The sequence below is a fragment of the Sycon ciliatum genome, chromosome 2, assembly GCF_964019385.1.
Source record: "Sycon ciliatum chromosome 2, ocSycCili1.1, whole genome shotgun sequence".
Taxonomy (NCBI): domain Eukaryota; kingdom Metazoa; phylum Porifera; class Calcarea; order Leucosolenida; family Sycettidae; genus Sycon; species Sycon ciliatum.
Genome location: NC_088644.1, coordinates 33,681,248 through 33,693,461, shown reverse-complemented (window position 1 = coordinate 33,693,461; position 12,214 = coordinate 33,681,248). Strand labels below are relative to the sequence as shown.

The 12,214-nt window shown below is 46.1% G+C and overlaps 1 long non-coding RNA gene across 1 annotated transcript; it reads right to left on the bottom strand.

The window, feature by feature from the left end:
- Positions 1 to 3,310: 3,310 nt before the first annotated feature.
- LOC135810845 (uncharacterized) lies at positions 3,311 to 4,253 on the bottom strand. Its single transcript, XR_010552421.1, has 4 exons — positions 4,085 to 4,253; positions 3,859 to 3,999; positions 3,645 to 3,711; positions 3,311 to 3,370 (listed from the first exon to the last, which is right to left on the bottom strand). It is a non-coding gene; the product is annotated as an uncharacterized LOC135810845 (long non-coding RNA).
- Positions 4,254 to 12,214: the final 7,961 nt, after the last annotated feature.

The following is a 12,214-nucleotide window of genomic DNA, read 5'->3' as shown; positions in this document are numbered from 1 at the left end:
GGCGGTCACTTCACATCCAGGTCAATTATTCGGACAAAAGTTGACGAAGAGTCCGCGATGACAGACGGCAGTGCATCCGACTGGCCTCTTCGATTGGATGACCTCGACTGGTTCTTCCTCTTCCGGACAACATCCAACGCATCTCCGAGCGCGTGGATGCCTCCCTTGATTAGTTGCACAATGGGAGCAGTGATGAACCTGGACGTGTCATACTGACGTATTAGAGTTGAAGGTTGCACGATCGCGAGATCACCCAGCCGACACTTGAAGGTAATGCAAAAAGGCGTCTCATAGAGTCGTTTGGTGAGGAACGGCGAGTAATACTAATAGCCGGTATCAGCTTGTGGTGGATGGCCCTTTCCAGTGGCTCCAATGCGTGCTCAGAAACCTCCATCGTCCGGCATACAAAAGACTATTTGCTTCGCATGGCTTGGCACAAAGCGGAATACATGTATGCTGCCTGGGGCTGACTCTGAGCAATCTCGGCCAATGGCAAAACTTCATCGGTCCACAGCCGAACCTGGCAGAATTGGGAGGTCCCTATTTCAGCCCCTAAGTAGCGTGATCCTTCACATGTTATTGATATATTCGTACCCTGGAAGAGAGACTTGGCCTCCTCCATGCACCGCTCTTTCACAACCAGACCTGATTTGGAAGGATTCAGGAATTATCCATAATAAGGGCCATCCCCAACAAGAACATCCCACTAGGCGCTAAGCACGCATCCTTGCATCATCAGCGAACCAGAGTTGGATGGAATCCTCATTTGTCGCCTTCCTGACCAGAGGCAGCACGGCAATGGCATAAAATGGCATTACCAGAGGATCTCCTTGCGTGGTGCGTGCCCTCTTCCGACATTATGCACACGACCACTACTAGTGTAGACTCCAGATGATTCTAGTCGTACATTTACATAATCATTGTACTGCCACACAGATGAGGCTTGGTAAAATCCTGGCTCGTCTGTGCAAGTGTACATGCGGGATCGATCAGTATCAGGGTCGTTCCCATGGCCATGGCGCATATATTTATTATAAATAATCGACGTGGAGACAACAATTTTATAATAGCTATAAAGAGAACGAATTCTGCTGTCATCGCCACACTACAACAAAGTCATGAAGGTTTACCAAAATCGATTTTCTTGTCACAATCATCAGTGGAAAGCCGTGACTGAAGAGTAACCATGCTGAATCAATGATTAATATACATTCAATAATGTGTTACGAGAACAAAACAAAGTGCTAAAATAGAATGAGGGAAGGTGAGACAATAGAAGTGAAGTGAGAGCTAAGTGCAACAGGGGTGAGGAACTAATTACAACGCTAGAACTGTGTATTGAGACAAACAATCATGCTGTGCACCTACGAAAACAATCTTAACGCAACTACATGTTTCTTCTGCTTACAAAGATCAGAGTAGTAAGTGCGGGGCAGGTTCTGGCACACTTTTTGACCTTTGACCTTTGGTCCAAATAAGGCACACTGTGTCGGTCGTGCTGGGTCTGGCCCCGGGATCCCCCAGAGTTTGACCTTTGACCCCTGGCATGCCATAAATGTCATTCTTAAAGGGGAAGTTAAGGCAAAAATTAAAATTTCACCAGTTGTAGTCTTCGGGGTGGTGAGTCGAATGGTCGTGGTCCGAGGAAGCTGAGACGCTCCCTTCCTACTTGAATCCCAATCGAACTCGCGCACTTCCACCGAAACTGGGTGACTGCGCCCTACAAGATGGGGATTTGTATGCAAAATGTCACTAAAAGCGCCATTTCGTTCTTATAAAAGCACGGATGACCGCGATTGGCCCATATGTTGTAGTCTTTTGGACGCTGAGTCGACTGGTTTTGGTCCGAAAAGGCTGCGATGCGGCGTTCCTCCTTTATTCCCAATCGAACATGGTTGAAGAAGCGGTCACGTGCTCCTGCGTACACCAGTCACCTGGTCACCGTGCCTGCAGGGTACAACTTACTAGCCTGTTTGACCTATTTTGGGTGCAGTCCTGTCACTCGAGTTGAACTCGAGTTGAACCTTGGTGTGAAAGTTGTCACCTGCTGGCGTGGTGACCAGGTGATTTGGGCACCCAGGACCACGTGACCGCTTCTTCAACCATGTTCGATTGGGAATAAAGGAAGAACGCTGCATCGCAGCCTTTTCGGACCAAAACCAGTCGACTCAGCGTCCAAAAGACTACAACATATGGGCCAATCGCGGTCATCCGTGCTTTTATAAGAACGAAATGGCGCTTTTAGTGACATTTTGCATACAAATCCCCATCTAGTAGGGCGCAGTCACCCAGTTTCGGTGGAAGTGCGCGAGTTCGATTGGGATTCAAGTAGGAAGGGAGCGTCTCAGCTTCCTCGGACCAAGACCATTCGACTCAGCACCCCGAAGACTACAACTGGTGAAATTTTAATTTTTGCCTTAACTTCCCCTTTAAGGTTCTTTTCGCCATAGATGGCGAACGTGCACTTGTGCACGTTCGGTGCATTCGCACCGGGGAGTAGTAAAATACGTACTATCCCCTGATTTGCACATCGTAGATGTGCATTGCATGCAGTGAATGACATATTGCGCATGCGTGCATACGCACGCGGAGCGTGTGACCTTCAGTGGTCCTATGCGTGTGGAAAAGATGCAGTGCAACACAAGGTGTACTAGTACACGTGTCATTATACTACTCCCTGATTCGCACTTCGTAGATGTGCAGCAAACAAGTTCACGTTCCGTGCATTCGTTTTATTTGCACATCGTAGATGTGCACTGATTGACAAGTTGCCCATGCAGAGCATGCCTAATCGGCTTTTCGATCGGTTAAGAGAATGTTCAAATTCGGCCATATTATGAGCCCCAAGATCAGAACTCGGCTCAACGTAGTACTTGAAGTCACCGTTCCCATTACGTCATGTACATTTACACACACTCTGTTGAAGCACTGAAACATCGGTTTTCGGCGAATTCAACAAGCGAAATTTGAAAATTCGGCGAAAAGATGGGTGATTTCTTCAAAACCACTTTCTTCGGCGAATTTTTCGGCCGGCCGATTTGGGAAATGCCTACTATCCATGCAGGTGCATTAGATGCATATTTCTATTTTGATCGGGATACAGTAAGAATCAACCGGCTACGCCCGGAGTATCATGCATCAAAACAATTATTGAAGGGGTGTCACAGTGAAGCAGTGTTGCTACGCACCGCAAATCCCCTCTGCACTGCACCGAATCTATACTGGAGAATCCAGAGTGACCAGCAAAGAGTCACAACCCGCACGTATCCAGTCACACTAAGGCATATCCACCATTCCCCACATATTCACTGTAACAAAACACAATACTGTTTACTATAATGCACTTTTATTTAAATGGACTTGGATGAGTCTGTAGAAGAGAACACAATGCACGCACACGCATGCATGCGCGGGCACACACACACACACACACACACACACATCTAGGTTATAGTGCTATACACATATCTAGGGTTTAGGAAGCACGAGAATGTGTCGAAGCACCCACACATACCCCTTCATGCAGTGTACTTCAGTAGCCCAACACATTACGACTGCACAGGACCATCACAAAACACATTACGACTGCACTGTTACTACACTACACACACAGTTACTACACTACGCCTGTTACAAGTACTTACAAATAATTTTGAAACAAATGGCACATCCCGAAGACGGCAGGTCCAGACCTTCATACATCATCATCATCTGTAAAACCAAGCATGAGCGCACACAAACACTATTAGTGTCACGAATACGGAAGCAGGGTATTAAAGACAAGAGGATACGAAACAAGTAAGTATCGCTATAACGAGGGGGATAAGTATACATGTAGACAGAGCAGTGCTTACTTACAGGGTCCTAATACGCTCCACGGCGTCCCGGTAGTCGGACTGCAACAGCAGCCCGACCTGCCGGCCCTCCCAGTAACGGGTTAGATGGGCCGCACCCGCCAGGTGTGCGGCCACGGCTGGGCCTCCCACCAGCCTTTCTCCACTGTAAAAACGAAAGAAACCGCAGAAAGCACAGTGTCATAGAGCTCTTTTGTTGGGGGAGAGAGCTAGGAGCACTGCACACTTACCATTTGTCACAATATATGATGAGAAAGAGGCGGCGCTTGACGCACCGCCTCAGGTGCTGGAATAGGGGTATTACCCCTGACATTCGAACGCTACAGTGACAAGTGAAAGCCATTTGGACTGTAATGATACTGAAGTGAAGGTGTGAACCGCAAAGCAAGACCTTTACCTTCTTCCTGTCGAATTCGCTCCCCAGCTGCATACCGACATCATCCGCTAAAACCCAATCATACCAAGTAACGCAAAGGTCATCAGTTGACCTTTTGGACTTTTCAACTCTTATCCAAAACCACCAAGAGGAAAAAACCAGGATGAAGAAGACGTCAGTTGTAGAAGCGTTTGTGGAGGAGTTGTTACATTATTCTCAGTAAATAGATATGGCTGATACATTCGGTGTAGACGTGGACGACCGGTCGTGGTCTCTCACCACGGGTCCTTTACTAATAGAAAGGCGGACGCCAATAAGAACTGTTGTGGAGGTGGCAGATCAAAACGCGCAGCAAGAAATTTGGCACGTCGATGGTAGACTCCATCGGGAGGACGGACCAGCTCTTGTTGATAGTAGGGGAGTGTCCGCCTGGTGCTATGAAGGTCGCCTTCATCGCGTTAATGAACGGGCTTGGATAGGACGGGGTAGCATCGAGTACTACCTCAACGGCGCCTAGAGCCGGCGGTCCTGCAGCCAGTTATTGTGACGCCACATGCTGTATTCTACGGTGGTATCACCAAGGAAGGCTCCACAGGGAGAATGCGCCAGCGGTTATACACAGGGAAGGTAACAATCGTGTACGGGAGTGGTACCGATACAACCCTCGGCATAGGGAAGATGGACCTGCTTTCATCTCTCAGGAGGAGGAGGGTGTCTATCAGTGGTACCTCAACGGGGTGTATTACGGTGACCACCATCAAGACCAGGCAATACACCCCATGGAGCTGCAGTACATCAATGTAGTGCCTACTAAGGTAGACTCGTCAGCAATAAGTCATGAGTCCAGCTGTGTGATTTGTCAGGATGCCCTGGATCGTCCTCTATCCAAGTTGGAGTGTGGTCATGAATTTCACTTCCACTGTATCAAGGAGTGGATCAGTTCTGCCCCCAGCCCTACTTGCCTAACCTGCCGCTACTCCATGACTGCTGAGGACTTGGTTGAGTTCTTGTAGTAATACATGACACAGCTGCATGTAGGCGACTACGAATGACCAGTCATGTGCTACAGACGGACACGGACACGCCACCCTAAGTAGCCATGAGCGGCTCTTTGGACAAGGGCAACAAAGCACCCCGTGGGCGGCCAAGGTTGACACTAGCCACAAGTCTGCTCGCTCAGTTGAATAAGCTGGGTGTGCCCATGAAGACCATGGAAGACCTTTCCAGGTGCCGGCAACAAGCAGAGGACAAGACAGACTAGAAGAAACTGTGCAGCTCGACACTCGAGGACAAATCAGTATCAGCAGCTACTACACCTTGCTGATGATGCTCACAAGACAGAAGTGGGAGAAACACTGAATTTCTTTATTTAGTGCTCAACTACGCGAAATGTGTTATTATTATTATACATGTTCAACTGTACTCAGTCTGGCTGACTGCCATTCTCTACCACACATTACCGGACACTGTTGTGGGTGTCGTCGTTATCGTCGTCGTTGTTGATGTTGTTGTTGTGGGTTGTTGTCGTCGTTATCGTCGTCGTTGTTGATTTTGTTGGTGGCTGTTGTTGTCGGTTGTTGTCGGTTGTTGTCGTTGTTTGTTGTTGGTTGTTGTTGGTTATTGTTGGTTGTTGTTGGTTGTTGTTGGGTGTAATTGTTGGTTGTTGTTGGTTGTTGTCGGTTGTTGTCAGGTGTTGTTGGCTGTTGTTGGTTGTTGTTGTCGGTTGTTGTCGGTTGTTGGGTGTTGTTGTCGGTTGTTGGGTGTTCTTGTTGGTTGGTGTTGGTTGTTGTTGGTTGTTGTCGGTTGTTGGTTGTTGTTGGTTGTTGTTGTTGGCTGTTGTTGGTTGTTGTTGGATGTTGTTGTCGGTTGTTGTCGGTTGCTGGTTGTTGTTGTTGGTTGTAGTTGGTTGTTGTCGGTTGTTGTTGGTTGTTGTCGGTTGTTGTCGGTTGTTGTCGGTTGTTGTTGGTTATTGTTGGTTGTTGTTGGTTGTTGTTGTTGTGTGTTGTTGGGTGTTGTTGTTGGTTGTTGTCGGTTGTTGTCAGGTGTTGTCAGGTGTTGTTTGCTGTTGTTGGTTGTTGTTGCCGGTTGTTGTCGGTTGTTGGGTGTTGTTGTCGGTTGTTGGGTGTTGTTGTTGGTTGGTGTTGGTTGTTCTTGGTTCTTGTCGGTTGTTGTCCGTTGTTGTCGGTTGTTGTTGTTGGTTGTTGTTGGTTGTTGTTGGTTGTTGTTGGCTGTTGTTGGTTGTTGTTGGTTGTTGTTGTCGGTTGGTGTCGGTTGTTGGTTGTTGTTGTTGTTGTTGGTTGTTGTTGGTTGTAGTTGGTTGTTATCGGTTGTTGTTGGTTGTTGGATGTTGTTGTCGGTTGTTGTCGGTTGTTGTCGGTTGTTGTTTGTTGATGTTGGTTGTTGTTGGCGATTGTTGGTTGCTGTTGGTTGTTGTTGGTTGTTGTCGGTTGTTGTCGGTTGTTGTCGGTTGTTGGCTGTTGTTGTTGTTGGTTGTTGATTGTTGTTGGTTGTTGTCGGTTGTTGTCGGTTGTTGTCGGTTGTTGGCTGTTGTTGTTGTTGGTTGTTGATTGTTGTTGGTTGTTGTGGGTTGTTGTCGGTTGTTGTCGGTTGTTGTGTTTTAATCGTTATTTTGTTCATTATCCAGGAGGATGTTGCTATGATACAGTACCATTTTTTCGCATATTTGAGACAAGTTTGTGTAACGTTAGTGTGACGTGGGGTATGCTGATTGGATGTGAGGTGGTGAGAGTATGCTGATTGGCCGATAACAATTAGTGGAAGGGATAAAGTAATGCGCTGCTTGTGCAGCTTAACCAAACACATGGTCTGTGGGAAACACCTTAGTAAAATAAATATAATAATAATAACATGAATTGCCACCGGCACCTGAGAGACTCGAGCCCCGCAACCTTGTTCAAATCGGACTTGGTAGCTTCGTACTGGAACTTAATCTTCTTCTTTTTGAGGTATGACCATACAAAACGCGCTTGGATTTTTTCATTTATTTTATTTTTTATTTTTTCATTTTTTTTTTTCATTGCGACATTTTTAGCAGATGTCCACTCGTGAAACAAAGGTGAATCTGGAACGAGTAAATGGTCCATGTCAAAGGCATGACGAGTCTTGAAGTCTTCACATTCATGATGGAACCTTGTCATGATTGACGCATTCCTTGATGGTGCGCACATGAAATCACCCTGCCCCATCTTTTCCAATTCCATTCTTTTCACATCCTGCAACACATACCCTACTAGTATCAGTGGGGGGTGCTAGAATCAGAAGAGGCAAGGCAGCACTCTTCCGTGGATGTATTACTCGACACAACACCACCCATACTTGTTTTCTAGAAGTTTTGACTATAATGATATATTGCAGTAGGAAGTAGTATATAGTCAAATAGGATAGGATAAGAATGAATGATCAGCTGTCTGATAAAGAATGCAGTTCATTAAAGACTTATTGGAAGCTCTCTACCAGCTGATCGTCTTGTTGGACGGCGACACTGCATAATGATATGAAGCTCTCAGTTAGCTGTTTCAGTTCCGTGGTAGAAAGTGTCATGTGCGCGTCCAGAGCAGGATGAAAACATCTGGGCTCCACGTGGATGCAGACGATTGGAGCAACAGTAAGACGTACCTTCAACGCCTGCTCGTCAATGTCGAGGGAGACTGCCCCGGGGTAGATGAAAACATCTTGTTCCACATCCAGTTCGAACGAGCTGGTCGGGACTAGCTTGCTTTCACCGTTGATGTACACCCGACATTGACCGTAGGACGAGCGTGATGGGTAGAAGTTGGTCTTGATCTTCTCCACACGTCCTCTTCGGAGAGTGTCACGGAGCGATGGACAAGTCTTGATCAAGTTCGTAATGATGAACTCAGTGGACTCATTCAGTTCGATGTAAACCTGTCCTTGAGCATCTTTACGAGCTGTTGCCGTACTACCACAGGCTGGTAGAGCTCCTGAAGGGAAGTACATCTTATAACCAGGCTTGTAGAAGGATCTACCTGATGACTTGTAGGACAGTTGCATGTCCTCCTGAAACCCATCCACCACAATCTCTTTGTGGAGCTTGGTAGGAGCAGGTGGCACATAGCGACGCTTAGCCGGTACTGCGTTCGAAGAGAGCACAACTTGAGGAGGGTCAGCAGGAAGAGCGGAATTCTTCCTCACCCGTCGCTCGTATAGGGAATCCATCTTCCAGGAAGCGAAGGCAGAACAACTCATCAGCACTGTATTCGATGAACGAATGACTCAACTACAGGACAACCATCTGTATTTATACAAGTCAGAGACGGGGGCGGATTGAAATGTTAAAAATATGTGTCAGCTAGATCAACCAATCACCATCAAGCCCGACACAAACATTTGCCCAATCAGCATTGAGCCCGCCAAAAAACATTTGACCAACCAGCATCAAACTCGCCAAAAACATTTTGTCCAGTCAGCGGCATGCCCACCAAATAATATCTCATCTTAAAGATTCCTTACATGATAAAGCCACTTTAGTGAACTGATACAGTATGCAAATAAGATCAAAGTCAAACGTGTGCAAGTTCTGAATCACGTGATCAAGTGAATAGGTTTCCCAACAATAGGCATCAATCAAAGATGTCATAAGAGATGTATCAGATGGAGATAAAATCAGCAAATTCGTACGCAACGTGGACAGTTGAGATGAAGACACCATCCTGGTCGACTCCATGAGATGCAGTACATATAGGAGTGGAAAATGCTGAGGAAGAGGTTCCATGATTCGACTGAACCTCAACCATGATACATTGCTACGAGGTAAGTAGGAACGCACTTTACGTAGTACATCCACATTCGTATCGTATACTATGCAGGATAATGCTATAGCATAGTTTATACTCTTGTACAAACAGGATTTTTTCATCGCAAGTATCTGCTCCCGAAGAGGGTGTACGCAAAGCTGATCGGATAAGAGTTGACTTTTTGAAAGAAAATGCAAAAGATGACGATCCACACCGCATAACCGCTCATGTACTGCGTAACGCTTCTTCATCAAACTACATCTCCTATGCACATCATCTTCAGGGAAGTAAATCACCGCCATGACAAGTCCACACGAAGAACACACGTATCTTCCTTCATGTAAAACATGATCAAGATGTTGACACTGTTTTTCCTCCCCGTATTGCTCTTTTTCTTCTTCTTCTTCTTCTTCTTTTGGCTCCGATCCATTGGACTGCGAGGACTGGCTCCTGGCCAGATCCCTTCTACATTCCGCAGTATCCATCTTCAACTTCTACATTCCGCTGTACAACCATTGGGGTAGATGACCTCATACCCTCGCCAACACGTCGACGTGTTGGCGAGGGTATGAGGTCATCTACCCCAATGGTTGTACAGCGGAATTTAGAAGTAGAAGATGGATACTGCGGAATGTAGAAGGGATCTGGCCAGGGGCCAGTCCTCGCAGTCCAATGGATCGGAGCCAAAAGAAGAAGAAGAAGAAGAAGAAAAAGAGCAATACGGGGAGGAAAAACAGTTTCAACATCTTGATCATGTTTTACATGAAGGAAGATACGTGTGTTCTTCGTGTGGACTTGTCATGGCGGTGATTTACTTCCCTGAAGATGATGTGCATAGGAGATGTAGTTTGATGAAGAAGCGTAACGCGGTACATGAGCGGTTATGCGGTGTGGATCGTCATCTTTTGCATTTTCTTTCGAAAACTCAACTCTTATCCGATCAGCTTTGCGTACACCCTCTTCGGGAGCAGATACTTGCGATGAAAAAATCCTGTTTGTACAGTAAGTATCGTTTATAAAGTGACCGGATATAATGATATACCGGTTATAGTGATAGAACACGTCAAAATCAAAATCAAATCTGAAAAAATACAGCTAAAATATCACTATATACACTATTATCGGCTATACCGATATATCGCTTATTGTGATGGCCTTCAGGAAGCAAACCATATCAAATGTACAGGAAAATATCGCATATAATGATCAAGAGTGATCTTTCTGCATGCTCTTGTCCGTTTCTGGCTGTGTTGCCTCTCACGATGATGTTGCCAACTCACGTACACAGCCACTAATGTCTATTTCTGGCTCTACGCAACTCGTTGGACACCGAGTAGATCTACGATCTACGTGAGCACGGATCCAGCTCAGGCTTTTTTTGGAGAACACCCTGAAGAAGCAGCCATGCCACATGATGTATCGAAGTTCTAGTACATGTACAGTCTGTACTCGTACTGCACTGCCATGCACTGCTCTGTGTCATGCACCGGTACACAGTCCGCGGAGCATGCATGCACTTTCAGCATGCTTTTTCCAGCGTGTACGCATCATGTCATGTGCAGTCATGTGCCATGTGTCGGTCAAACATGCAAATCGGCTATAGTGATGCACCGGATATAGTGATACATTTTCGAAAATCAAAGGGGCACGTTATATCCGATATTTACTGTACAAGAGTATAAACTATGCTATAGCATTATCCTGCATAGTATACGATACGAATGTGGATGTACTACGTAAAGTGCGTTCCTACTTACCTCGTAGCAATGTATCATGGTTGAGGTTCAGTCGAATCATGGAACCTCTTCCTCAGCATTTTCCACTCCTATATGTACTGCATCTCATGGAGTCGACCAGGATGGTGTCTTCATCTCAACTGTCCACGTTGCGTACGAATTTGCTGATTTTATCTCCATCTGATACATCTCTTATGACATCTTTGATTGATGCCTATTGTTGGGAAACCTATTCACTTGATCACGTGATTCAGAACTTGCACACGTTTGACTTTGATCTTATTTGCATACTGTATCAGTTCACTAAAGTGGCTTTATCATGTAAGGAATCTTTAAGATGAGATATTATTTGGTGGGCATGCCGCTGACTGGACAAAATGTTTTTGGCGAGTTTGATGCTGGTTGGTCAAATGTTTTTTGGCGGGCTCAATGCTGATTGGGCAAATGTTTGTGTCGGGCTTGATGGTGATTGGTTGATCTAGCTGACACATATTTTTAACATTTCAATCCGCCCCCGTCTCTGACTTGTATAAATACAGATGGTTGTCCTGTAGTTGAGTCATTCGTTCATCGAATACAGTGCTGATGAGTTGTTCTGCCTTCGCTTCCTGGAAGATGGATTCCCTATACGAGCGACGGGTGAGGAAGAATTCCGCTCTTCCTGCTGACCCTCCTCAAGTTGTGCTCTCTTCGAACGCAGTACCGGCTAAGCGTCGCTATGTGCCACCTGCTCCTACCAAGCTCCACAAAGAGATTGTGGTGGATGGGTTTCAGGAGGACATGCAACTGTCCTACAAGTCATCAGGTAGATCCTTCTACAAGCCTGGTTATAAGATGTACTTCCCTTCAGGAGCTCTACCAGCCTGTGGTAGTACGGCAACAGCTCGTAAAGATGCTCAAGGACAGGTTTACATCGAACTGAATGAGTCCACTGAGTTCATCATTACGAACTTGATCAAGACTTGTCCATCGCTCCGTGACACTCTCCGAAGAGGACGTGTGGAGAAGATCAAGACCAACTTCTACCCATCACGCTCGTCCTACGGTCAATGTCGGGTGTACATCAACGGTGAAAGCAAGCTAGTCCCGACCAGCTCGTTCGAACTGGATGTGGAACAAGATGTTTTCATCTACCCCGGGGCAGTCTCCCTCGACATTGACGAGCAGGCGTTGAAGGTACGTCTTACTGTTGCTCCAATCGTCTGCATCCACGTGGAGCCCAGATGTTTTCATCCTGCTCTGGACGCGCACATGACACTTTCTACCACGGAACTGAAACAGCTAACTGAGAGCTTCATATCATTATGCAGTGTCGCCGTCCAACAAGACGATCAGCTGGTAGAGAGCTTCCAATAAGTCTTTAATGAACTGCATTCTTTATCAGACAGCTGATCATTCATTCTTATCCTATCCTATTTGACTATATACTACTTCCTACTGCAATATATCATTATAGTCAAAACTTCTAGAAAA